This window comes from Trichosurus vulpecula, chromosome 1 (genome assembly GCF_011100635.1).
Source record: "Trichosurus vulpecula isolate mTriVul1 chromosome 1, mTriVul1.pri, whole genome shotgun sequence".
Classification (NCBI taxonomy): Eukaryota; Metazoa; Chordata; class Mammalia; order Diprotodontia; family Phalangeridae; genus Trichosurus; species Trichosurus vulpecula.
Genome location: NC_050573.1, coordinates 414,796,395 through 414,823,358, shown reverse-complemented (window position 1 = coordinate 414,823,358; position 26,964 = coordinate 414,796,395). Strand labels below are relative to the sequence as shown.

The 26,964-nt window shown below is 37.9% G+C and overlaps 2 pseudogenes; one reads left to right on the top strand and one right to left on the bottom strand.

Moving 5' to 3' along the window:
- Positions 1-20,562: 20,562 nt before the first annotated feature.
- On the bottom strand, positions 20,563-21,553 carry LOC118834535 (annotated as a pseudogene).
- Positions 21,554-21,814: 261 nt separating this feature from the next.
- On the top strand, positions 21,815-26,084 carry LOC118839210 (annotated as a pseudogene).
- Positions 26,085-26,964: the final 880 nt, after the last annotated feature.

The following is a 26,964-nucleotide window of genomic DNA, read 5'->3' as shown; positions in this document are numbered from 1 at the left end:
TGTTTGTATAATGGCTACTATGTGCCAGTGTATAAGGTATTGGTGTGTATGGAGTGTTCAGGAGGACTAGAGATTCTGGTGTGAGGGCTTGCTGAGCCCTTTGCAGGGCTGTTCATCCACCTTTGGTGTCCATCTGATTCACCCAACTCTCACCTCTCACCTCAGAGAAGCTTTAGCATTTATAGTGGCCACATCCATGTAAAACAGGCAAAACCAGATTGAGGTAATTAATTGTTGCACCTCAAACACATCATTGAGTTGGGGGTAGGGGGATGTCTACCCCAAGCATGTGAAGACAACCCCTGGTAGAATGGATAGATAAGAGTAATTTGTTCCCACAGCCTGAAAGCAACGGACCCTGTCAAGCACTTAGAGCTGGGCCTGGCATTGAAGACACCAAGGCCATCCACTGCATCCCAGACAATCTCCAGTCATCCTGCCTTTTGTCTTGCCACTGGACTTCAATGAATCCAGAAGAGAGAGTGAGGATGAGGACTTTGTGCACCTTTGCCTCACTTAAATACAATTCACCCATAAGTTGAGACATCACCCACAATGTCACTGGTCCTCTTCAAAAATGAAGGACAAAAAACAACAATAAGTATACGACTGGCACTATGCTAAGCACTTTAAAAACATTATTTCCTTTAATCTTCACAACAAACCCTACAAGCTAGGTGCAGTTTTTATTCCCCTTTTACAGTTGAGGAAACTCAATGGAAGTCAAGTGGTTGCCCAGAGTCACAGTGCTAGTGTCTGAGGTCACACTCAGGTCTGGCTGAGCTCGATTCCAACACTTTATTTACCAACAATTAGCTGGCTGCTCTTACAAACTTAGTATGCATAAAGCCATATCTATTCAAAATTCAAAATTTTCTACGTAATTCCTTCTTGTGATTTTCTAGATCACTTTTCATATAACCGTGTGCTTAGCCTCCTCCTATCTGTTTTGTGTTAGGTCTTTGTCATTTAAAGCATAAAGTACTCTAGTTTTTCCTCCTACTTCTTCAAGTCATGGAGAAGAGCGAAGGTATCAAAAATGTACATAAGGATCCCAGCTGCCATAAATTGACTTAGAAAACCACATATTATCTATTAACTGTGTTCTAGTTATTTCTGAATACTTCCAATTAGATTTTAACCTGGTTCAGGATACTAAGTAGTGTTGTGGGCCGTAATGGCCCCCACATGTTTCACACCTCTGCTGTAGTCACTGGGCCTACCTAGGAAGGTACTTGGAGGATAAGAGAACTAGAGCTATGACAGATCTCAGAGGCCTATGACTAAACCGTCTTCATTTTGCATATTAAAAAACTGACAACCATTGAGGTTCAATCACACATAGAGTGATATCATAAGTGATAACCATCAGAGGTGGAACTGGAACACACACAGGTCCTCTACCTCCAGAGACAAAATTCTATTGTACTAGGGAAATTTTAGATTAATAGCTAGTTCTGACCTTTCCTATGTGGCTACAGACAAGTTCCTTTAGCATAGAGCACCACTTCTCTTTTTATATGATCTATCTCACAGAATCTTGAAAACCCTACTTTTTAAACATTAAAATACCAAAATACACATTATAATTATCTGTGGAGCCCCATACTTTGTGTGTGTGTGTGTGTGTGTGTGTGTGTGTGTGTGTGCATGTATGTATATGCATACATATATATACACATACATACACACATACATATATACAAATTTGTGAGTGTGTATTTTTCATATAGTTCTCTTGTCTTGCACTGACCTTACCATTCATCTCTCCCACTATCTAATTTCCTCTCCCATCTTCCAGCTCTTGCCACCTACCAGGGAAAGAGAGGAGTTTTCTAGTGTTCCAGCCTTCCTAGGTCAGTAATTCCATTGCACTCTACAAGCAGCCTCTGTGATCTACAGCTCCACTTCCATCATTCACTTTGCCCTAACCTGCCTTCTCATGGATACCTCCCCCTCTCTGGGCTTTCCAGCTACAAACTACTGCCTAATGCTCTGTAAAGATTCTATCCAATTCTTGGAATGATGAGGCCAACTTAGCTGAATTCTTCTCAGTGATGTCCAAACCCCCATCCTGACAAGTTCCTCCCATCCCAGAGATTCTGAACCTGTGCCTGGAGATGTTCTTTTTCCTCTGTGCCACAGTGTTCATTTATTGAAATCTCCTGCAAATCAACCACCCTAATGCGCTACTCTTAATGTGCCATTCTAATGCTACCCACCTCTTCCACTGGGCTCCTTGGAATGCCTGTTCCATGGTAACAAACTAGCCTTCATCTGAAACCTTTTCCTTTCTCACACTTTCCATGTGCTCTCTGAGACCTGGCTCCCTCCAGAGGACACAGCTTCTGTGGTTACCCTTTCATCCCCCCACTCCTACTTACCTTCCAAATCACTGGTCCTGTGGAGTGAGTTGAAGTACTCCTTATTCTCCATTTTCAGTTCTAAGGACTCCCTCTGCTATCACACTTGGGAGGATTCATTTAATCCAAATTTACTACCCAAATAAGATTCTAGCCATTGTTATCTTACCGACTTCCAAGATCCTTTTCTTTCCTCAAGGAGTTTGGTACTTGCACAGTCCTCTCCTCCCCAACTCTTTCCTTCATTACAGAGAACTTTATCACGTAGATTGATATTCCCTCAAAAAATTATCCTTATCCTGTCATTTCCTCAATTTATTCATTTCCCATGAACTATTCCTCCAGCCCACCTCAGCTCCACACTGAATGTAGATCTTGGAAACTTCCTCACACCCTCTCAACATGCTTAAACCATCGGAAACTGGCACAAGGGCACTCAGAGCAACTATCCAGAGACAGGAGGGACTTGGTGCACATGGACTTGCTGCTGCCCACCTGCTGTGTGCAGGGTATGTCCCTCATTTGTGCCCAGATCTTCTTATCTACCCTCCATATTTTTGCTCAAGCCTTTATTTCTCTTTCCTAATCTTTCAAACCCATTACTCAAACTACCTAATTTTCTTTTACATTTCAACCATATCCCAGACTGCACATACTATTATTAAACCAATGTCTTACTTTCAAAGAGCTCCAAATGTCTCATTCTCCCAAAAGGAGATAGAAACCTGTATAGTCTATTCCCAAAATAGAAAAAGGTTTGTGGGATAAATCTTTAAAAGAAATACATTAAGATGCTTTTAGTGATTACAAAAACCTTTAGGAGACATAGTGTGGCTTATGTTCCTGTTGAAACGCAAGAGTGGGGTTCTGGCTACTCCCAAACCCTGTGAACAGATTACACAAGCCTTGACTGTCTAATTAACACTGTTTTCCAAATTAAAAATCATATTCATCCTTTTCTTCACCTTTCAGAATTTGGAGAGAGTTAACACTTAATAATTTACAAATGAAGAACTTTCTCCCATACCCTTCAGCAGTGTTACTTATAAAAAACAGCTTTTACAATGTTAATATATATTTTATACAAACTACTAAAATCCTAAAATGATTGCATTTAAAGCTAAGATATAAAAGCCCTGATCATAGTCTCTTACAAAGCAAAGCAAAACAAAACAAAACCTTATTTTGCAACTTTAAACACATTGCCCTAATGTCAGAGATATGGATATATTGGGAGTGGGGGAGCAAAGAGAGTTCTCTAGATTTAATTTAAACCTAACTTAGGAACTTTAGCTTTAGCTAAACCTGAATTAATGTAACTTTAGAGTAACCAAAAACAAATAAACAAACAAAAACTTCTTATAGTTTTCTCTCATCAGCCCTTGCTATCTTCAGGCCCCTCGGTCTAGATCTTTATCAATATAAAGCTGCTACTAGAGCTTCACCTAAAGGAAAAAAAAAAACAACTTGGCATTTTTACTCAGAGAGAAAGATACTTTCTCTGATTCCACCTTCCAAGCTAACTCCTGGGAGAGTCTCACCCTGCTTTTTCAGGTACGTTACTTAACAAACTAATCTTAGAAAACTTCACGCAAACAAAACGGAGCCTGAGTGACCCAGAAGGTGAAAAGTTGAGAAAGACAAGGACAGACAAGTGCATGCAGCATACTCTCAAAGTGGCCTTAGTTCTCATATCAAACTCTGTTAAAGGGAACTTTCAAAAGCCCTCTTTGGCAGAACACTACATCTGCCAGAAGTCTAGGGCTCTTTGACCAGAACTCTCCAGAAAGAGACTTTGGACCATTCTTGCTTAACAAGGCTGAAATGGCACAGGCCCCTATCCCACAGTGTATGCAAACCTCTCAGGCAGCCCTTCAAAAATATTTCTGTTCAATAGCAATATGTCTCCATACAGAGGAGACCACTCCTTACTGTTGAGAGTAAAAATTCAGAAAGGCTGTAGTTCAGACACTTAGGACAAACATATGTTGGGATAACTAGGTGGCACAGTGAGTAGAGCATCAGCCCTGGGGTCAAGAGGGTCTGATTTCAATCTGGCCTCAGACACTTCACATACTTACTAGCTGTGTGACCTTGGGCAAGTCACTTAACCCCAATTGTCCTGCCTTCCCCCCTCCAAAAGAATTTTAAAAAAAGAACAAACATATAGACACATATATGCTTACCCAGAAGTGATCGAAGGTTAGGACCATAAGCTTTATGTTGAGGAGAGTAAAAAAAAAAAAATCTCAACTTAAGAGTTCCTCAAGAAAGAGTCTCTCTCTAGGTAAAGAAATCTCACCGTGAATGTCCCAAGAAGAGCCCATTTCCTGGGAAACCTTAAGCCAGAACTGTCTCTTTTCCTATAAAGTTCCTTCGTAGTCACCATAATCGAGATGTTTTTAAAAGTTTTGAGAGACATAGTTTTTGCTAAATTTAATCATTTTATTAATAAGGCCATCAGGTTATTAATAAAAGGATGGTCATCTAAGGGAGGGCCATCTCCCTTAGATCAAAGACAATCATGGCAGCCAACTCACAATTTATATATACTCTTCAAAACAGTAGGTGGTCCATCAAATAGGAATCAAATATAATAGGTTAACATGATTGGAGGTGGGCTATATTAAAATGGGAGACTGAGTATCTCTGTATCATACCATTCATAGCTTTAGTGTAGGCCAGGACTATCCCAAATGCAGTGTTCCCGCCTATAAGCATAGAAATTTACATTAATGCTTTAGTAAAGGAAGTCAAGCTACCTACCTAGAGCTCTCACTAAAATGGCAAATCAAAATATATTGTCTATTGTTTCAATAAAAAGGTAAGGTTGGACATCCCTGATGTAGGCTATCAATTTAAAGAATGCATACCCCACCCAAGTCTGAGCAGAACACAATGGCTTCTACCAAGGTGGGGCCTTGAACGAGTTAGAGGAGAGTTAATGCAACCTCAATCACATTAAGAGGAATGTCCTTTTGAAGAAAATAACTGAACTTTCAAAGAACTCTAGATGAAGGGGAGAGCTCTGAATCTCCCTTCAAATTATTGATATTAATAATCATTTCACACATTGGTATCTATATGCGTTGATCACACATATACTAACCATCCACTTCTGTTCTGTGCTGGGCCTCTTCTCCCTCTATATACTATCTGACTTACTAGTTTCATCACCTTTAATGGATTCAGTTATTATTTCTATGCAATTATTTTTTTTTCCTGTAAGGGAAATTTACATTTGCATTTCTGAGAAAGTATCAATGAAAAACAATCAGTGTATTGCTGTGGGTTACAGTCAAGTATTTAACCAAAACAATAAGAAAAAGAATTGTACCTTGAAGGACAATTAAAAATTATATTTAACATTAGCATTAATGAAACATTACCTGAAGATATACAAAGAGTTTTCCCACTTCTCTACATGGTAAGATAATCTGAGCTTGTGCTTGTCCTTTGTTTTCGAAGAGGACCATTGACATCGGGGAAATGATGACATGACTTGCAGTTGACTTCGATTTGAGTGAAGGAGGGCTGCGCAGGGTCATCAGCCTCACTTTCTCCTCCAGAGCCATCTGGGTCCAGTGACCAGATATTCACCAGGGAGACTGGAGATGGCCCAGGATGCATTGGGAGACCCTGATCCTTTTAGGCTAAGGTCTTTTCAGGTTTTCACTTTGAGTGAGGTAATACCCTTTCAATGAATAGGTCTCTTTTAAGAAGTTAATCAAGGGATGGCCCCTTTAGTGAAAACTCAAAAAAAAAAAATCAAACTGAGAGGAGAAGACACTCAGCATCCCTGCCCAAAACAGAAACAGTTACTATTTAGTATTTACATTCACTAGATGTTTGGAGAACTGGGCCCTATTGTCTAATCTGTGAGCTCCAGAGTGAGTTGGGTTTAAGGCTTGGTTTTTGAGAAAGAAATCTAGTCAGTAAACCAGAAGTTAAGAAGGCAGCCTTGGGCCATGGAAATGCACCTTCCTTGGGGCAAAACACCCTCAAGTGAGGAAAAGATAGGGGAGGGGAAGGGAGGGGAGAGAATCTGACCTTATCAGTTAGGTGAAACTACTAACCAATTTACACTATAGAGTTTTGACATCTAAAAGTGAGATGTACATGTGAGAAAATAATTTATGAAACTGAAAACAAATCTTAATGCACTACCAATGACTAACTTGGGGAAGAATTGCTTATGAAAAATTTGTCACATTCATAGAGTATCAAAACCACAGAAATAAATATGGATATCTAAGACTCTTGCAAAAAAAAATCTTTCCAGAGGAGCTCTCAAAAATTAACATATAAAGGAGGACCAACTTTATGGTAACATATAATAGACAACAAACATTCTAGATGGATGTGGCAATCTTTATATGCTCAGATGTCTTTAACTAAGTTTCAAGGGATCCTGAGTCTTGTGTCTTCTTCCTTGAAGCTAGGCATCAGCTACAACTTTATACAAAAAGCATTTTCCCTCTATTTTCCTATTGATACTACTAATAATGTGCACATATACAGATCTAACTTCTCTCAGTCTCCACATACTCCTCTCTAATTGTCTATTAGACACCTCAAACTGTATGACCTATAGATATTTTAAGCTTAACATGTTCAAAACAAAACTCTGTTTTTCCTTCTAAGCCCTCCTCTCTTCTTAGCTTCCTAATTGCTGCTGAGAGTACCACCATCCTCTCAATCACCCAGATATGCGACCTAGCTGTCATCCTTCGTTCCCAATTCTCTCTCATCCCTCATATCCGATCTTGACAAGTGCTAGTGATTTTACCTTTACATATAAGTTATAGTAATAAAATTCTTCATATCCTGGCCTCCTCCAATTATTTCAGTATTCTTAGAGCTTACTCCACTCCTACAGGCATTTCACTGGCTCTCTCCATGTCTGAGATGTTCTCTCTTCTCATCTCTGTTCACTAGGTTCCTTGGCTTTCTTTAAGTCTCAGCTAAAATGGCACCTTCTGCAAGAAACTTTATTCGATAATGTTAAAAGTTAATTCCTTTCCTCTGTTGACTATCTCCAATTTATATTGTATGCTTTTCTTCTATATCATTGTTTACGTGTTATCTACCCCACGAGAATATGAGCTCCTTAATAGCAGAGGCTGTCTTTGGCTTTTCTGTAGATCCCCTGAGCTTCACACATTGCCCAGCACTTTAGAAGACCCTTAATAAATGTTTGTTGACTTGACTCTGCTTGTTGAAATTTTATCCATCCATGAAGGCTGAACTCAAATTATGCTATTTTCATGAGACATTATGTGAGATTTGCTACCACCCTCTTGCAAGAACATGACATCTCCCTTCTCAGAACATACCTTATATTTTTCATCTTTCTTGTAATATGTATGCTTATTTAATAATACAAATGACTTGCATAATTGTCTTACTGTGACTAATTAGAACATAAGTACCTTGAGGTCATATTCTATTTATCATTCACCCTTTTGTCTCCCACAAGGTACAACATCTTCCCATCAGTAGGTGCTCAATAAATAAGATAGGATGGATAAATGTCTTTAGGATAAAGTAATTTCATTTCATTATTTTTTTTCTTCCTGAAATCTATACATTTTTAATTATTAAATTATATATGCATATATTTATATATAAACATATGTATTATGCATATGTAAATATATGCATACATATACAAATATATGCATACATATACATACATATATGTACTAGTGTGTATGTGTGTGTATAGCTATCTAAATAGATCTATCTATATACGCATATATTTCTCAGGAATGGTATTTATTTCAGAGAGGTTTGAAAATTGTGACAAGATAATTAAGTGGAAACATTGTCACTTGAATTTTAAGATTAAGTGTAATAGCAATATAGCTGATAAAGTCTTAATTGTCTAAAATCTCATTGCTTGTTGTTTAAATCTATTCTTTCATTACCTTTCTTTTATTGGATTATTCCCTTGTGAGTCCCATATTTCTTAATCTAGTACAACATTCTATTTTCTTTCTTAAAATGTTATACTAATGTAGAAGTAGTAAGTCTGTCTTAAATCCTTAAATATAAGAAGAGGTCAAATTCAAATCAGTACATGTGCATTCAAGATGCCTAAGAGGCCTGAAGTTTGATCTGTGATATCTATGTCCCAAGGATCACAAAGAGCTTATGGAAAAAAATGATCAGTACCATCCATGAAGGATTCTGAGCATCATTGACCTCTAATACTTTGGCACTGTAAATCAAAGTGAGGAAGTTATTGAAAGGGCTCTCTCGTATGCCAAGATATTTAATAAATTATATTTTTCAACCCTAACTTCAAATGAACTTACCTTTAAAGTCCAGGAGTCTGATCTAATGATAAAGATTATACGATGTTGATTCAGTCTACTTGTACCACTGTATTTGGGAAACTGAAGGTTTTTTTCCCCTCTCAAGAACACGTGATTATATCTGTATACCATTATATCCTAATTGTACAAAAAAAGTACATGCTTATCTTAGAGAATTTCTTGTAATTAAGAATTTGCTATATATTCAATTTTCATTGATAATATTATTAGAAGGATCATAAATTTATTCATTTTATATAATAATTTAGCGTCTGTGATCTTATAATCATTAACATGAGAGTATTTTTTTCTATTTCCTTATGCATTTTGTTATTGGTGCAAAGCAATCTAAATCTTGTAATCCTTAAAGGAAAAAAAATCTTTTTTAAAAGAGCATGGAACATACTAAGAAGGTTTCTTAGATATCCGTGTCTTTCATGTTGAAATTATGCGTAGAGCTTTATTAATAACAGGTACATTTATTTTTAAAACACATGAATTTGAACATCAAAGGATGGAACAGTGGCAGGCTGAATTCTCTGCAATACTAATTTGCACCATGCAAATAAAGAGGGGGAAAATCACACCATAAATTCTCCCATTTATAAATAGAAAGTTAAGTAATTAAGTAATGACTCACAGAATAGTGTACTTGTATTCTGGAAATGTCTCAGAAAAAGCCTTTGACAGGTCTGTAGTAAGGTATATGAACTATATTGCCACTGAGAAATATTTAGAATGTCTCAGATACTAGAAATGACACAGTCTTTGTGTATGGTATGTCTTCAGCACAATTTAGACCACCATTTGTCCTCAAGTAGGCCTATTTAAAGTATAATTGACTGCCCTAGCAATTATTGTGAATAGCAGCTGTCTGCTGGTGAAAAAGGCATATATATAATGAGGGAGAAAGGATCAAATACAAGCAATAGAAAAGAAAAGCATAAAGAAAATATCTATATGAGGTATTTTAGTCCAGATTTTATTTTTGAAAGGAACAAGGCCTATTAGCCATTTCCAATTAGGGACTATCAGAAAAAATGAATGAAGGTACTCATCTATTTATGAAAAGCAGCTGGGTCTCCCTAAAATATAAAACTAGCAAAAGTTTATTTGTTCTAAAATTGTTCCAGCTTACAGCACTTCATTTATTTTCATTAGCTATGTTAGGTTTTGTGAAAACCTTTGTTGTATCATGTACCTTCTGCATCATACAAAAACACCTTGCTTTGTTTTTATCCTAAATAGCTACATAATTAGATGGATTATTTCATGTGTCTGTGCGTGTGTTTGCTGAAGAGAACAAGCCAGATAAATTAGCACTTAGCAGAACTCACAATAGCACATAATATGCCCTTGTGTTTCATATAAAGCTTTATTTGTCATTCACGGCTGGTTGGCAAAACTGACTTTGCTTTTGAAAATGACAGGTGGTACTCTGGTGTGTGCTCTGTATGGGGAAAAAAAGAGAAAGAAAGAAAGAAAAAAGAAAGAAAGAAACAACCTTCTCTAAGACAGTTTCTGTCTATAGCTCACATGATTTAGTATTCAGTCTTGGGCTTAGGTTTCTTCTAAAGTTTTGTGTCATTTGCATCTCTGAGGTCAGGCATCACCAAATCCCTTTAATCTCTAGGATTTTATGCTGCAAGTTACATACAGGCTACTAAGACTTTCCTTTTTCCTGGAGGCCTGATTATAAGACAGGGGAAGTTCAGTATATTTCAATAAACCTCAACATTCCATGTCAGGAATCAATAGCCCTCCTCCTTTCTTTAGGGGTTATTAAATTGCAGCTGTAACATTAGCCTTCTTTATCTAATTGATTGTCTTTTCACAGGGCTAAGAAAATCAATAGCAGTCAATGGGACTGCCCTGTTTTTACCTAATAGATGTTTTCTCCTAATTGGCTACCCGGGTGGCTTCACCGAGCTCAGTATGTTTTCAGGAGTCCCCAGTATGTTGCAACCCTTGTAAACTATTTTACCCCGTGCAACAGTTATTGATTTTATAATGAAATCTAGAAAAATCAATAGCAATCAGGAATATAGATCAGGATTCCTAGGTACGGTAAGGCAAAGGGCAAACTCACTTTGCTATCACTTCAAACTGTGAGTCAATTAAACATGTCCTTAAAGTATTACATTTGCAAAAGACTTTGACCAATGTCATGGGACCTTCCTCAAAATCAAAGGACAAAAAAGAACCTAATTTAGCAGAAAATAAAAAGGGTAGGGGTTGGCAGATGGAAGTGGAGGAAACTTTTTTTTTGGTAGTTTGTATGTGATTATTCTCTATTGCTCTTTGGAAAAGAGACAAATCTGATGAGGGGGTAAGAACTGTATAGCTTTCACAAATCTAGTAATCAAAGTTAACCATCTTTCAAAATTTTCAGCTTCAGTTCAAAAGAGTCTGGGTTATGTCAATTTAAGTATGCCTCTTCTCCCAGTGTGAATAAGATGACCTACAACTTTGTAGGAAAAAGGATTCATTGGTTCAGTGTGCCACATTCTTTACTTCCAAATGAGACAGGAATCAGCATGGCATCTGTATGGAGCAAACCATGTGCATCTTTCACTTGTTCTCCTATTACTCAGACTGTTCTGCTAATTCCAACTCTAAACATAACTGAATGCTCTGCTTGGTGTCCAACACCAGCACTGATTTGCATTTACCAGAGACCACTCTCAAGAAGTCCATGCAGCAGCAGCTAGTCAGTGAGGTTTCAAGGAAACCAGATTCTCTATTGAAATATATCCTATTCTTGCTGTGTCTGTTATAGAAGAAAAGTAACCAAGAAAATGTACCCAAGGTTGTGACTTTTCTCATTTTTTCCACCCCTTCCTTTGCTCCAACATTCATCCCACCCTCATCTTACAAATGAGATAATATTTGTAAAAAGTGCTTAGCACAGCACCGGCAAAAAGTTGGTACATAATAAATGATTATTCCTTTCCTTTCCCCTAAGAGATAAGAGAAAGTCCAGAATGGAACGGGGAAAGGGGCATGGAATAACTAAAATAATTAGTTGTTTTGTATTATTTTAATGCTCGTTCCGATAGGAAGAGAGTGAGAAAAGCCCTGGGTTAAGAGAAAGAAATACTGGGTTTTCCTTCCAGCTGAGTCATAAATTAGCAGTGAGACCTTGGGCAAGCCATAGATCTGCTCTGACTTTGTTTCCTCATTTGTAAACTGAGATAGTTGGACTAGATGATCTCTAAGTTCCTTTCTAGCTCTAGGAAAATAGGTTGTTGTCTTTCGTTCTTAATTCATAGGAATTACTCTTTTATCCTATTTAGTAAGGATTGTAATTTTCACTGTACCTTTAGAGATTGTTATCCAGGTGTACCCCAATATTTCATCTCCCTCCTGACCCTGAATGACCTTTGTTTCTTTAAATATTAGAATCTTTAATCCCTATTAGAGTGATATAGCATGAATTAAAGTGAAACCATTCTCTCAGTAACAGATTTTCACCACTCTCTCATCTCCCTCAATATGACACCAAAGTAGACATTGTCATTCCTCAACCCAGGATCACAGACTACAAGCCACTTTCCTAGCACTTTCCAGATTAGCATGCACCTAGCCTAGTCTTTATCATCCTTCATCTAAATGACATCTGGAAAAAAAAATGTCACGCAATTTAGTATGCACATCCATGATGAGTGTGACAGTTTCATTGGCAGTGACAATCACCCCCACGTCTCTGGAGTTATATTTGGCCCTTCTGGGAACAACACGCACAACTTATGGAGTCTGTAGATTTCATTTCACCCTGCCTCCCCACCCGAATATTTGCTATTAATGTTAGCCAAGATAAATTAAATTATAAATCATACATAAATTCCTGATGATTGTATTACTGACTGGTACTTGTAGGTACTAACCTTAGGAAAAAAATAAGAATTCACTATTTAACATTTTTTTATCCTGCTAAATAACAATAATAAAATGAGAACAAAGATAACAAAAACAGCAAAAACAATAGTATGTGATTTCATTGGTGTAGGGAAGTGTTGCAACAATTCAGCTAGCAGCTGCTGTGGGGGTGAAAGACCAACATGAGACCAACAACAAGAACACTGCTAGCACGGGTTCTTTTGTTCTGCTTTACTAAGGAAAGTAATGTTAAGGGGTTAACAATCTTACTTCAATTCAACATACAAATATCATTCATTTCAGGGGAAAAAGCTAGCACCTGAACTTCAGAGCAAATACAAACAAATTACAAACATACATTATAAACAGACGAAATACAATTTAGAGCTACCAAGAAACCATCAACATCTGGGTGAGCCAGGAGGTTCTTACAGCAGCTGCCCAGAGTTCCACACCAACACTTCTCCAGGAGTGAGAGCCTCAGGAAAATAGCCCTGTTCTCTGTTTTTATACAGTCTTTGGACATCACCAAATGTCATCTGAGAGAGCAGAATTTAGGCACATACTATTGGTTCTGGTCGTAGCAACTCCCCTTAGGACCCTGAGGGCTTCACACCCACATAGGCTTAGCACCTAGTAGTTAGCTGTTTGGCCCTGGGGCTTTACACCTAGTAAGACTCAATCAAAGACAATTAATTTAGCATTCTAAAACAGTAAGAAAGTCCCACCTTAGTTACCAATGCCGGAAGGCCAGTTGAGGAAATTACTCTGGACCAAAGCATAACAATACCTACTCTGCAAATTACAACCTTAGTGGTAGACATGTCAACACATCAATGTTATTAACAACATTTATTGAGCACTATATGCATGTCACTGCTAGATGTTAAACACATGCAACCAAACATACAAAAATAGAAACAAGGAACTCAACTCCTAAGGTTTCTACAGTAATTGTAGTTAACTGGAACCAGAAGAGGTAATATGGCTCTGGTTCTCTCCTGTTTTGTGGATCCTATTAAACAAAAGTTCATTTCTCTTTGTTTTGGTGCTACAGATAGGGTCATAAATGTATTGAAAAATTAAGTCCAGCTTACATATCTATAATTATTTATAGATTATTAGTGTTGGAACAATTCTAAGATCATCTAATCCAATCTCCTCACGTTGGTACAAAGAAACTGAGATCACCTAGTTCCCGCCTTCTATAAGAATATCATCTATCACCTTCTAAACAGACACCAGTATGTGTGCCACTAGGTAATGAATTTCTTGGCAATGACAAATGGAGAAACAAAAATAGAAAGAAAGGAAGGGAGGAAAGAAGGAAAGAAGGAGAGATGGATGAAAGGAGGAAAAAAGAAAAAAAATATACATTATAACCCTGAATCTTCAGCAACCTGTTCTTGCTTTTATAGCAATAACAGAAAAGGGAATGGTAAAGATCACTCAAATACTCTAAGTATTCCAGGGCCAAGAGGAGCACTTGTAGCTGCAAGGGAACAGGTAAAGACCAGAGCACAGACCAGAAAAGTTAGTGGCCACACCTCTCCCAAATCCCATTAATATGGGAGAAATACTCCCATTGAAAATACTGAAAACTTGCAGACCCCAAAAACTAGCTCTGAAAATAGAGACATGAAAAACCATGAAGCTTGTAACAGTGTCTTTCTACACCAAAGTGATCAGGGCCTGACTTTGATGATAAGTTCAAAGACAAGAAATAGGCTGGAAAAATGAGCAAACAATAAGAATAAAAGAACTTGACCATAAAGGGCTACTATGGTGGCAGGAAAGACCAAGACATAAACTCAGAAAAAAAACAATGTGAAACTACTACAAGCAAAGCTTCAAAGAAAAATGTCAATTGAACACAAGTCAACAAGATTTCCTGGAAGAGTTAAAGAAAAAGATTAGTGGTAGAGTAAAAATTGGGAAAAGCAATAAGAGTAATGTAAGAAAATTATGAAAATATAACAGTTTAGTAAAAAAAGACAAAAAAGTACTGAACAAAATAACACCTTTAAAAACAGAATTGACCTAATGGTAAAAGAAGCACAAAAATTCAATGAAGAAAAGAAATCCTCAAAAAATATAATTGGGCAAACAGAAGCTAATAATACCATGAGACATTAAGAGACAGTAAGACAAAGTAAAAAACAAAACAGAACTGAAAACATAGAGGAAAATGTGAAATATTTCATTGGAAAAACAATGGACCTCAAAATAGATCAAGGAGATATAATTCAAGAGTTACTGAAGTACCTAAAAGCCTTGATCAATAAAAGAGCCTAGACATCATGTTTATCTTTTAAAATTTATTTATTTTTAGTTTACAACATTGTTTCACAAGCTTTTGAGTTCCAGATTTTTTCCTCCTCCCCTCCCAAGATGGCATACAATCTGACAAGGGTTCTACATATACATTCACATTAAACATATTTTACATTAGTCATGTTGCAAAGAAGAATTATAACTAATGGAATGAACCACAAGAAATAAGAAACAAAACAAAAAGAGGCAGAGATCAAATAGTTTGCTTCAATCTGCATTCGGACTCTGTAATTCTTTCTCTGGATATGGGTAGCATTTTCTATCATGCATTTTTTTGGAGTTTAGACATCATATTTCAAGAAATTATCAAGGAAAACTGTCCAATATCTTAGACCCAGAGAGTAAAAGAGAATTAAAAAGAATCCACCAATCACTCCCTGAAAGAGATGCCAAAATGAAAACTCCCAGGAATATTACAGCCAAATTCCAGACCTTCCAGGTCAATGAGAAAATATTGCAAGCAGCCAGGAGGAAGCAATTCAAATATAATGGAGCCACAGTCAGAATCACATAAGATACAGAAGCTTCTATGTTAAAGGAATGGAGGGCTCAGAATATGATATTTGTGAGGGGAAAGGAGCTTGTATTTCACCCAAGATTAAGGTACCCAGCAAAACTAAGCATAATCCTTCAAGGAAAAAAGTAGACATTTGATGAAATAGAAGAAATTCAAGCATTCCTGATTAAAAGACCAGAACTGAATAGAAGATTTAACATTGAAATATGAGACTCCAAAGAAGCATAAAAATGTACACAATAAAGAGTAATTATAAAGGATTCAATAAAAGTTAAAATATTTACATTCCTGTATGGGAAGATGATGCATGTAACTCCTAATAACTTTATCATTATAAAGGCAGTTAGAATGAGTCTACATAGGCAGAAGGTATGAGTGTGACTTTCTTATTTTGTGATGATATAACAAATAAAAATTCATGGACTGAAAAAGAGGGATCCATTGGGAAAATGGGAAAGACAGGGACAGAAGGGGAAAAACATCCTCACATACAAGATGTGACTGAACCAGAAGCCAAGATGCTGTCTTAATAGAGATGAGACACTATGAGAGATATTATGAAAGTGGAAATGACAAAATTTCATTAAAAACTGCATGCAGAATGAATGAGAGAGAAAAGTCAGGGACACCACAGAAGTTCTTAGCCTGGGTGATGGGGAGAACAGATAAGTCCAGAAGAGAGGAGGAAATGGAAGAAATGATTTTGAGTCCTGTTTTTCACATATTGAGTTTAGAGTACTTACAGGATATACAATTTGAGATGCCTAATATGCATGGTTGTGATGAGGGACTTGGGAGAGAGATTTAGGCTGGATATATAGATTTGGGAATCATCTCCATAGAGATGATAATGAACCCATGTGAGCTAATGAGATCTCAGAGGTAGTATAGAGGGAAAAGAGAAGAGGATCCTGGGCTGCTCTAGAGCCTTGGGAGATATCTATGGTTAGTGAACATGAGATGGATGTATAATATATTGAGGGTGATGTGTTGGAGAAGACAAGAGGGGAATGGATCAAGAGCTCATGTGAAGATGGTGGCCTTGACAAGAAGAGGGACTGAAGACAGTCTGCCCAAGACTGGTTTAAGAATTCAAGGGTTGAGGAAATGAATATCACTGTGACAAGGAAGAATCATTATGGGTCACAAGTCATAAGGAAATATGGAATTATAAAAGATCAACTTCAAATGAAGGAATTTTGGAATTTGTGAACACAGAAGTTGAACATGTAGGTGATGGCCAAATCAAGGGTATGACCATCTGTATACATAGCTGAGGTAGAATAAAGGAAGTCATAAAAGTTGGGTTGATTGAAGAATTGGATAATTGGAGTATTTAAAATAGCATCAGGATATGTGTTGAAATCCCCTGAAATAAGAGCAAGAGTTGAGCTACAGAGAAAATCTATATGGCAGGTAATGAACTCCTTGAGAAAAAAAAGGTAAATGTCCTAAAGATAGGAGATAAGGGACAAAAGGATCTAGATTGGATGATAAAGTTGGGTAGTCTAAATCTTAAAGAACAGAAGTTTTTGAGTGATGGTAAAATAGAAAGAGGAAAAGTCTGGAAGTATCAATTGGGAACAAAGAGTATTTCAACTCTATCATGTCCATTGAGTTTGGGATATAACAGAAAGTATAACCATTAATAGGCAGAAGGATGATGAAGAGAGCAGTGTCATTTGGAGGAAGGCAGATCTCAGTGAGTATAATATGGAAGGAGTAAGAAAAGTAGAGTTTTTAGATGAAAGGAAGTTGTAAAACTGTGGAAAATATATAGGACGCAATGGAAGAAGTATGCCTATCTGGAGTGAGCCATTGGTGAGGAGGGGGTGGTGGAATTGGATGGAAGAAAGGTAGTGGGCAGTTGCAATTGTGCTTTGTATGTTGGCAGCCAGGGATTCATAATCACTGGGATAGGGAGAACAAAGAGGATGGAAGTAGGGTGGATAAGGAGGAATGAATTCAGAGGGAGATGTGTGATTAGACTATTACAAAGTCCACTCCTCAGGTTCAAACTCATGGTAAGTGATAATGTTGTGTCCTGGGAGGCCCGACTCACAATGGGCAATAAATAGGAGAAGAAGGTATGGAAACCTGTTCAGAAGGCCAGGGCTGGATTTAGTGAATTCAAGGTGTCAAACCTGGGATGGCTCATAAGGTCTTGCCTTTGAAGAGAACTGCCTGAGAATTCATTGGCAACTTTCACTCTGTGCTGAATTTGCTCCATTTCAGTAGGGAACATTTTTGAGAGGCATACATCTCTCTGTATTGTATCTATCATAATATTAATAAACAGAGTCATCAGCTAGGGTTATTTCAGCTATTATGGGTTTCAAAGTATAGCACTTAAGTGTCCCTATAGGGTGCAGCCATCACTGTCTTTTTTACTTGTGCCCTTCTCAACAAAGTGGCAGAGTAAAAAATCTTACAGAGCACAAGCTCTGCCTGAGTTGAGATGGAACTTTCCCCTCTAGTCCCCTTCCCTCATTTTCTTTCTCCTTCTTTTCTTTTATTTCTTTCTATTCCAATAAAATTAAAGAAAGAATTGAGTTATAAAGGGCAAACAGAAAGCCCCAGATCCTCTCTCAAGTCTGTCTTTGGAAGCTTAGATATGAAGCACGTAGGACAAATGCCCTATTTAATATGCCTTGAGGTAGTCTCCTTGAAGGGAGAAAAGGAAGGAATAAGCATTTATATAGCATCTACTCTATTCCAGGCACTGTGCTAAACACTTTATATATATTATATCATTTTTGACCCCCAAACCAAGAGTAAGGTTCTAGTTTGCACATTCTGAAAAATATATAAATGCCTCCCATCCTCCTTAGCACTCTAAGATGACATTTACAGACATACTCAGCAAAACACTGGGGAATGAGCTCTTTATCTAAACCAAGGTGTTTCAACCGTGTGTGTGTGTGTGTGTGTTTGTGTCTGTGTCTGTGTGACTGTGATGGTCCCTTTGGTAGTCTCATGTAGCCAATGGAACTTGAAAAGAAAGCAACTATATTGAGAAATAGTTATAAAAAATTTTTAAAGTACACAAACCTCAGGTTAAGAACCCCTGATTTAAAAGCAAAAACAAAACAAACGAACACAAAAAAAAAGAAAAAAATCACCTGTGCAAAGATCCAAGTAAAGGGAGTAGCAAGCTTGCAGGGTGGGCGAATTCACTATAGATGAAGAGAAGGGAAGTAGGGAAGAAAAAAAGAGAATCTCAACTGCTTCTTTCCATGTCCTGATGAACTAATCCAGTATGCCCATTCTTTACTCTGCATGCCTCTCTCTTGTTGCTGGTGCCTGTGTGACTGTGGTTGACATCTGGTCTCAATCTCTGCTCTCTCTTTACCTTGAAGCTATCAAAATGCCCTTGGCCTCAGCATCATTCCTAAACTGCAAATGACTGAGGTTGTCAACTCTTTGCCCCACCCCTCAATCAGGGAATCAACACAGTAATCCCTGAAATTTGCAAAAAAGATTATAAAAGTAATCTTCAATGTGTTTTATGTATGAAGATACCTGTTAAAAGCCTGTAAGGCAGCATTTTGTCCTACCAAGTCAACAACTTTTTGAGAGACAAAGTAGTGAGTAAAATTTATTTTGAGAAAAACTGGAAAGATATTCTATTAATTGAAGTCACCCTTGAGCATTTAAGGCTAAAGAAAAAAAATGAAAGGAAGCTAACAAAGAAGAAAAAAATAGAAGAGGTTTACAAAAGTATTTTTTAAACCTAATTTTTCCATCAAGGACAAAGGAATCACCACACTTGGACCCTAACATCTTAGTCACATGTGTTTACAGAAGAGGTAGAAATGGCAATAAAGTGAGCAAAGACAAGATAAGCAGCAAGGATGGTACATTGTCGAGATTCATTTGTTAAGTGTCAACTGTGAAGACACTGAGGGACTAATATACATGAAGGGAAGATACTATAGGCATGGAAGAAATCTCAGATCTTGTTAACGATACACAATGATGACCAAGCAAAATCAATAACTAGTAAATGATATGCTTACTCTTGTATCTATCTATCTATCTATCTATCTATCTATCTATCTATCTATCTATTTTTCAGAGTCTCATCTATACATGGATCTAGGGCATTCTTTATGGTTTTATTAATAGAGGACAAGCAGATTTTCACCAGCAATTTTCAGAAATGGCCCATATCTTCACCATTTTACAATTAATTGACGGTTGTAGAGAATGAAACATATAATTATGCTTGTTGTATATTAATAAGGGCTACAGATAGCATAGGATATTTAACTGTGAAGTCTTAGTCCAATAGCTAATGATTTTCCTAGGCCTCAGTTTACTTATCTCTAAAATGAGTGATGAGACTATATAGCCCCTCTGTAGTCCCTTTTAGGCCTAAGGGTATTGGTCTATTATTAGATAGCCATCATTTCTTGGATGTTTATCCTGACATGGAACTAACTACCTAATGAAGCAGTCCAATTCAGTTTTGAATATCTCATTTTTAGGGGAAAAATAGCTGAAATTTGTGTCTCCCTAATATCCACATTTGTCGTCTTTCTATTCAGTTCATTTATGAGAAGATTCCTCTTTTTAGGTCTAATCTTTCTTGCTCATTAAAAGCAGTCCTTCTGACCTCTGAAGACAGCTATCATGCCATCATCTAAGTTTTCCCTGCCCCACCCACAGTACAATTTCACCTTCAACTAAGGTTGATATAAGCAAACAATCTCTACTCAGTGACTAGATATAAATCTGTATTTATTTTACTTATTGAATGTGAAATCCATATGCATATTTAACAATTCCATATATCGAGTACAAGTTTGTCATTTAGCAAATCTACTAAATAAATGGAAAATTACTTTTCTTTTCATTGCCACAGCAAAGCAATACTTATGCTGATTTTAAGTGGCATTTTAAAGGCATACACTGAGGTCCATCTTTTTTTAAGTTATGTTTATTTAGCATATGTACACATAAAAGAGAATTCACTGTATGATCCCACCCAGCAGAAAACATGCACAAACTCATGGTATATGAATGGGTAGGGGGCCTGGGCCCCACAGTAGGGGTTGGGATGGTGCAGTCCAGCCTGTCACAGCTGTAGGACAGTAGAGACCTGGACTGAGCTTCTGGGTGAGCCATGGCCCTGTAGAATTTAACATTAGAATAAGTGTGCATCATAGCCAAAGGTTTGTTTGATGCTCTCAAAAGAGTAATGAGGCCAGCCCTGTCCTGTCCATTCCTTCTCTGGTGAGGAGACGCCTTTGCCCTCCACGAGAAGCTTTGTCTCTCCATCTTTGTCAATAAAGGTCTAGGTAATGGTAGAAATGTGTTCATCAGGCCAAGACTTAAACCTCCATTTCCTCACAATCTTGTTTCAGGGATCAGATCTAAGAACTCCCTTGTGATGTTGCTATCCAGCAAGTGGAACTTTCTTCCTTTATCTGCTTCTAACACAGCAGAATCATAGGTGAAGGCCTGAACCATCTCCTGGGTGACAAACACCCTAAAGAGCTCCTTTGATGATGTTAAGAAAGTGTCCTTTATAACAGTCTTGCAGGTAGGGTTCCTGACACCAGCGTTTTTAGGTTGATTTGCCTAAGTACCGCTTGACTTTGGACTCCTCAGCTTTCACTGGCACCTGAGGGACTGTCTCACCATTCAGAGTAGGTAAGATCAGGCCCTGTATGAATTCTGTTTTAAGAGACCTGATATAAGTTTCTACTGCATCTCAGATCTTTGTTGCACTTTCTTTCTTCATTAAGTCCAGCAGGGTTGTGTCAGCCTCATCTTTGGCAAGGCTCACACTAACCTCCACTTCGTTGATGTTGTTTTCATCTGACAAGTTGGGAATCTCCATGTGTTCCTTGTATTTAACTCCTGACTTAGAAGTATCTGTCAAGTTCAGTTTGATGGTCCACTCATAGAAGAAGATCAGTTTCCCTTTTCGATTGTTGATGCCTCTCCATGAAGCTTACTCACTTCTGTCATCTCACAGTTGTCCTCTTCACCTTCCACTTGGATCACCAGAAACACTGATTTCAGCTTCTCAGTGGACCAGTTTGAAGCATCCCTCTAAGTCTAGTGCCAATTATTGACAATGCCCTCTCCTCCATGATCCAGCGTAGATCACTCTCACCCCACTCAGCCATCTGGTCTCAGATTCTGCCACCACAGGCTCCTGCACAGCCCTGGCTCCAGCTACTTGGCAGTGCCTGGAAATTACTAGAAGTGGGCACATCACACCCTGGCTTGCTTTTCCCTCTACCTTCCCTCTCCCCCAACCCAACCTTCTCTGTTCCCCTACTGATGTCCATTTTTGAGTGGTTCTTCAGCATCACTAATTTATTTAGCAAGATATTTATTGAAAATATGACTATAAGCATAAGACCTTATTAGGCACTTTGAAGAATATGAAGACAATTTCTGACATCAGGAGCTTACAGTATGGTAAGGGAGATGCCTTCATATACATGATCACACATTTGCCCAGAGAATAGATTTCTTCAATCATCTTTATTGTCCCAATCCTCAAAATTGATTTAGACTTCAGAACATGAGATACTTATATTATGGAGAAAAGGAAGAAACTTAGTTGGCAGAAATAACTCATTCAGCACTTTGAAGTTTCCGAACTTTGCATTCACTATCTCTTTCCATCCTCACAACACGCCTGTGAGATAAGCCCTACAAGGAACATCATTCACTTTTTATTGATAAGGAAATTGATTGTCACATGGCTAGAATGTGGCCAAAATGGGATTCAAACCCTGGTCTCTCTCTTCTCATCTCACTTCCAGCACTCTTTCCATTCTAGTATACACTACCTTACAGAAAAAAAATGTAGGGAATGGAAATGAGGGAAAAGCTCTGTCCAGCAAGAGTCCCTTTCTTGTGACTAGAACTGGAAATGTAGTAGGATGTTGCAAACTGATTATCTTCCTTCTTAATTTCTCCTCCCCTCTCTGGAACATTCACAAAATATACAAATTTCCCTAATATATTTATGGCATTCAATTTTCAAATTTGGAACAAATGTTCTAAAATTAATAAAAGCAAATTTATTTTTAATTTGATACGTTTAATTTCTCCTGTGATATTCAATACTTTTTTATTCTTCAGTTGATTCTCTAATATGTGTGTGTGTATGTTGTTATTCAATCATTTCAGTTGTGTTTATGACCCCATTTGGGATTTTCTTGGCAAAGAAACTGGAGTAGCTTGCCATTTCCTTCTCATGATCATTTTACAGATGAGGAAACTGAGGCAAACAATGTTACATGACATGCCCAGGGCCATACAACTAATAAGCCTCTGAGGCCAGATTTGAATCCAAGTCTTCCAGACTCCAGGCCTGGTGCTTTATGTACTGTGCCACCTAGTTGCCTGGCACACACATATCTATACACACGCATACACACATGTATATATACACAGACGCATATCTATACATATATACACATTTCCTTCCTAGTTGCCTGGCACATACATATCTATACACACATATACACACATGTATATATACACACACATATCTATACATACAAGCACATTTCCTTCTCCAGCTCATTTTAGAGATGCAGAAACTGAGACAAACAGGATTAAGTGACTTGGGGGTCACACAGCTAGTAAATGTCTGAGGCAGGATTTGAACTCAGGGAGATAACTCTTCCTGGCTCCAGGTCCAGTGCTTTATCCACTGTACCACCTAGCTGCACACAGGATAAATAATTAAGAGAGGGAAGGCACTAGAAGTAAGAGGGGCTGGGACCTAAAGGTTATATAGTCACCATTAGTTCCTCAGTCAAGTGATTGAGTGAAGTAGGATAAGAAATATAATTTAATTTCTTCATGAGTGCAAAAAAAAAAAAAAGAACAAACAAAAGCATATTAAATTTGATCCACTTTCACCTAGTCCTACCATTCTTATCTGTGTAAGGTAAAAATTTTAAAAAGAGATAAACATCTTCTGTTCAAAATGCTTGATAGTGAGAGTAGAAAGACTCTTTAAGAATGAGATTGAACAAGATTTCTAACTGTGATCTATGCGTCACAAAGCTGAATAATTTATAAATGGAATCAGCATCATGAGAGTTCAGAGCTACATCTTTTCCTATTTAATTCAGACGGACTCTAGTTTGTCTCAGATTACTGAAAACCCTGTTGCCAATAGCACAGTGTTTCTTTAGTTGGAAACATTCAGTTGTAGAATACAGGTCTCTCTTTGATAACATAATAAGCTATAATTAGTATAGCCTGGACTTCACCTGAAAATTAGAATATCCTTGTTAGGTTATTGGTACTGAATTGGGTGTTCATAATTTTCCAATTATTCACGTGTTTCCAAATTTCAAAAAAGGAATTAGAGATCATCTGCATAGCTAAACTACTAAAGGAGAACATATTTGCTAATGCCTCTGGCCTCTTTTATAGCTTGTATGCTCAAATTATGGAAACACTTTCTTCCAATACATTTATTTATTAACTGCTTATGTCACAATGGGAACATGATTTCGATAGAAATTAATAACTACATAGGGAAACCAGCTGTGACAAAGATACTCCTTGACATTGTGTTGGTGCTGTGTAAGGGTTGAAAAGTGGATGAATGCCTTCAGGAAATCTGATATTTAGAAATTTAATATGGTACTAGGAGATTTAAAAGGAAAACATAGGTCCTCTGTTGCAGCATTTGACTTAGAGGAATTCTGATATTCTTTCTATTGACCCGAAGACTAAAATAAGGAATTCTCCTCAAAGAAGTAAGTCAAATTTCTCTTTAAAAGTGCAAGAACTTTCACAGGGATGGGGAAAATGGATATCTTACCAAAAAGGAAAGAAAAAGACAGTCCCTGGTTTCAAGGACCTATCATTCTAACAGGGGAAAATTACATAGAAAAGGGACCTGAAAAGTAGGGGTGGGAGGTGCATTTGTGGGGAGGGTAATGTGGAGGACACGGTTTTGAAATCTAGAGGAAGACAATAATAGTGACAGGAGGTGAATGTAGGCTGGCCAGCCTCAGACCTTCCATGAAATAGATGCTCCATTAGGAACTTGCCAATAGAAGAAGGAAGGATGTCCCTGTAGAGGGATATTCCAGAGTGAGTGGGTTGTGGAGATGATAGATTGCTTCAGGAAGAGGAGGTCCCCAACAAGGAAGGAAATTCCAGGACAAGACAGCAGTAGAAGGGCATGGTTTTAAAAGCCAAAAGCAGCTAAGTGGTTCATTGGATAGAGTTGGGCCTAAAACTGGGAAGATTTGAATTCAAATCCAGCCTCTAACATTTATTAGCTATTTGACCTAGGACAAGTCACTCAACCTCTATATGTCTGTTTCCTCAGCTATAAAATTGGGATAATAATTGCACGTACCTTCCAGGGTTGTTGTGAGGATCAAATGTGACAATGTTTGTAAAGCACTTGACATCTTGTCGCAACATAGTAGGCACTATATAAATGGTAGCTTTGATGATAATAATGATGATGTTGAAGAAGAAAAAAACAGTGATATTGATGAAAATCATGACGATGATGGTGATGATATGAAGAAGTCAGGGAAAAGCTGAGCCAGCAAGTAACCAAGCAACCTTACCAGGGATCAACCAATGAGAAGCTAGCCAGGTTGCAGCAGAAGCAGCTCAAGGTCTCAAAGGCCCATTTTCCCAGGATGCCATTTGGAAACAGGTAAAGAAGTACTTAAAAGCAGAAGCCACTGTCAGTGGAAGCACTGAATCTTCTGGAGGAAATGGGGTAGCTGAGGCTAAAGAGGAGGGATGCATTATCCTATCTGTAACTGGAGTTTATTTTATTTATTGGAACACCCTGGGAAAGGAGCAGAAGGATGACCATATCACAGTCTCTTATTAAGCACTCAGACCAAGACCCAGTGTCTGCTTCCATTATGAAGATCCACATGTTCAACAAAGACCGAGAAAAAATGAGGTTGGGGTTTTAACTATTGTTGGGGCGTTTAATGATTGCCAAATGCCTGGACAACATCCATCTTCATCCAGAAGAGAAGAAATACAAGAAAATCAAATGCAAAACAAAGTGTTTCAGGAACTGATCAACTGTCTAGAAAGGGCTTATGAGTTTTTCGAGGCTAGCAGATTGAGAAGATGACTAGCTATTTCAGAAGAAAACACTTAAGAGGAATTTTACGTGCTGAATGAGGATATCCTGGCCCAGGTGGAGAAGCTGGAACAGCAACAAGGTCACCCTGCAGAACTGCCCATGCTGACTCACCCTGGCTTGGTAGCCCCAAGTTTTCAAACCCTCCACTAAGGCTGCCCAGTTCAACCTACCTGAGCACTTCTTCAACCTCATGGCAGAGGAGCTCAAACAGGAGAAGAAACTGAGTGGACACCATGGAAGGGCTGTGTGAGCTTCAGACCAAAACCATAAGGGAGAAGGAGGAACAGGGAAATGTGAAAACACACCTATACCCTCTTACTGGTGCACTTTCCCAAAGGGCACATCCTCCAGGGTTCCTCCTTTGCCTATGAAATAGGCAGCACAGAGTGACTGGCTGGCAGCCTTTTGAACTGCTTCCCACAGGTGAGCATGAGTTTTTGGATGAAAACTTAGTTTTCAACAAATGTGGGGTAGAGCCGTCAGCTCTTTGAACTTTCAGCTGGGACTTAGCTGCCATGGCAGAAATCAAGATGTCAGGAGCTGAGTAGTTCCCAGGAACTCTGAAATTTGAACTTATTGCTACCATCAAAAACCTTGCATAAAATAAAACCAGGCTTGGCCTCAGTCAAACAGGTTATGTCTTATGCTACTCCCCTCTGGTACCTCTTCCCTTTCCCTTTCTGTATCCCAGATTCCAAGCGGAAATTGTTTGATTCTCATGGCTTTTCCCTTGGGAAGGCAAAGTACAATGTGGAGATGGAATGGTTCTAGAATGAGGAGAGTTGTCCTCTACACATAGGCAGATTCAGATATGTGGCAGCCTTTTCCTTGCACCCTGACACTTCAGTTTGGTGACTAGGGTCATAAGAACTTCTCCTGAGCCTAAAGAACATGGCTGGATTTCAAAACTTGATCTAAGTAGCTACTAATGAGCAATTTATTTAACTTAAGATACAGTTTGAGTAGAGGGATACTAGTCATTTCATTGATGGAGGAGTCAGTCTAGGGCATGAGGGAAGGACTTCCTTGGCTGATGTTATCTACTTCAGAAAGGGGTTCAGTTACTCTGTTATTTTCTTCTTGTATATAAAATGGAAAAAAGAAGCAGTTGCTATGTCATTGCATGGTCACCTACAAAAACTAAATTATGAACATAATTAACTAGAATATTTGAAAAAAATAATTTTGGAAAACTAAGGTGTCATGGAATTCAAGGGCATAGGAGAAGACATTGTTGAAATTATTGATCATAAGGTTAAGACTGACTAGGGATAGCAATGAAGCCAGGAAGCTATGGTTAGAGAGATCAAATCTTACATCACACTAAGCAGAAAATAGTGACGGTGTTCTGGCTCTCTTGGTATCCTGATATTGACCACTTTGGAGGCCATAGTTGAATATCATTTAGGAATTGTGGCATATTTTCTA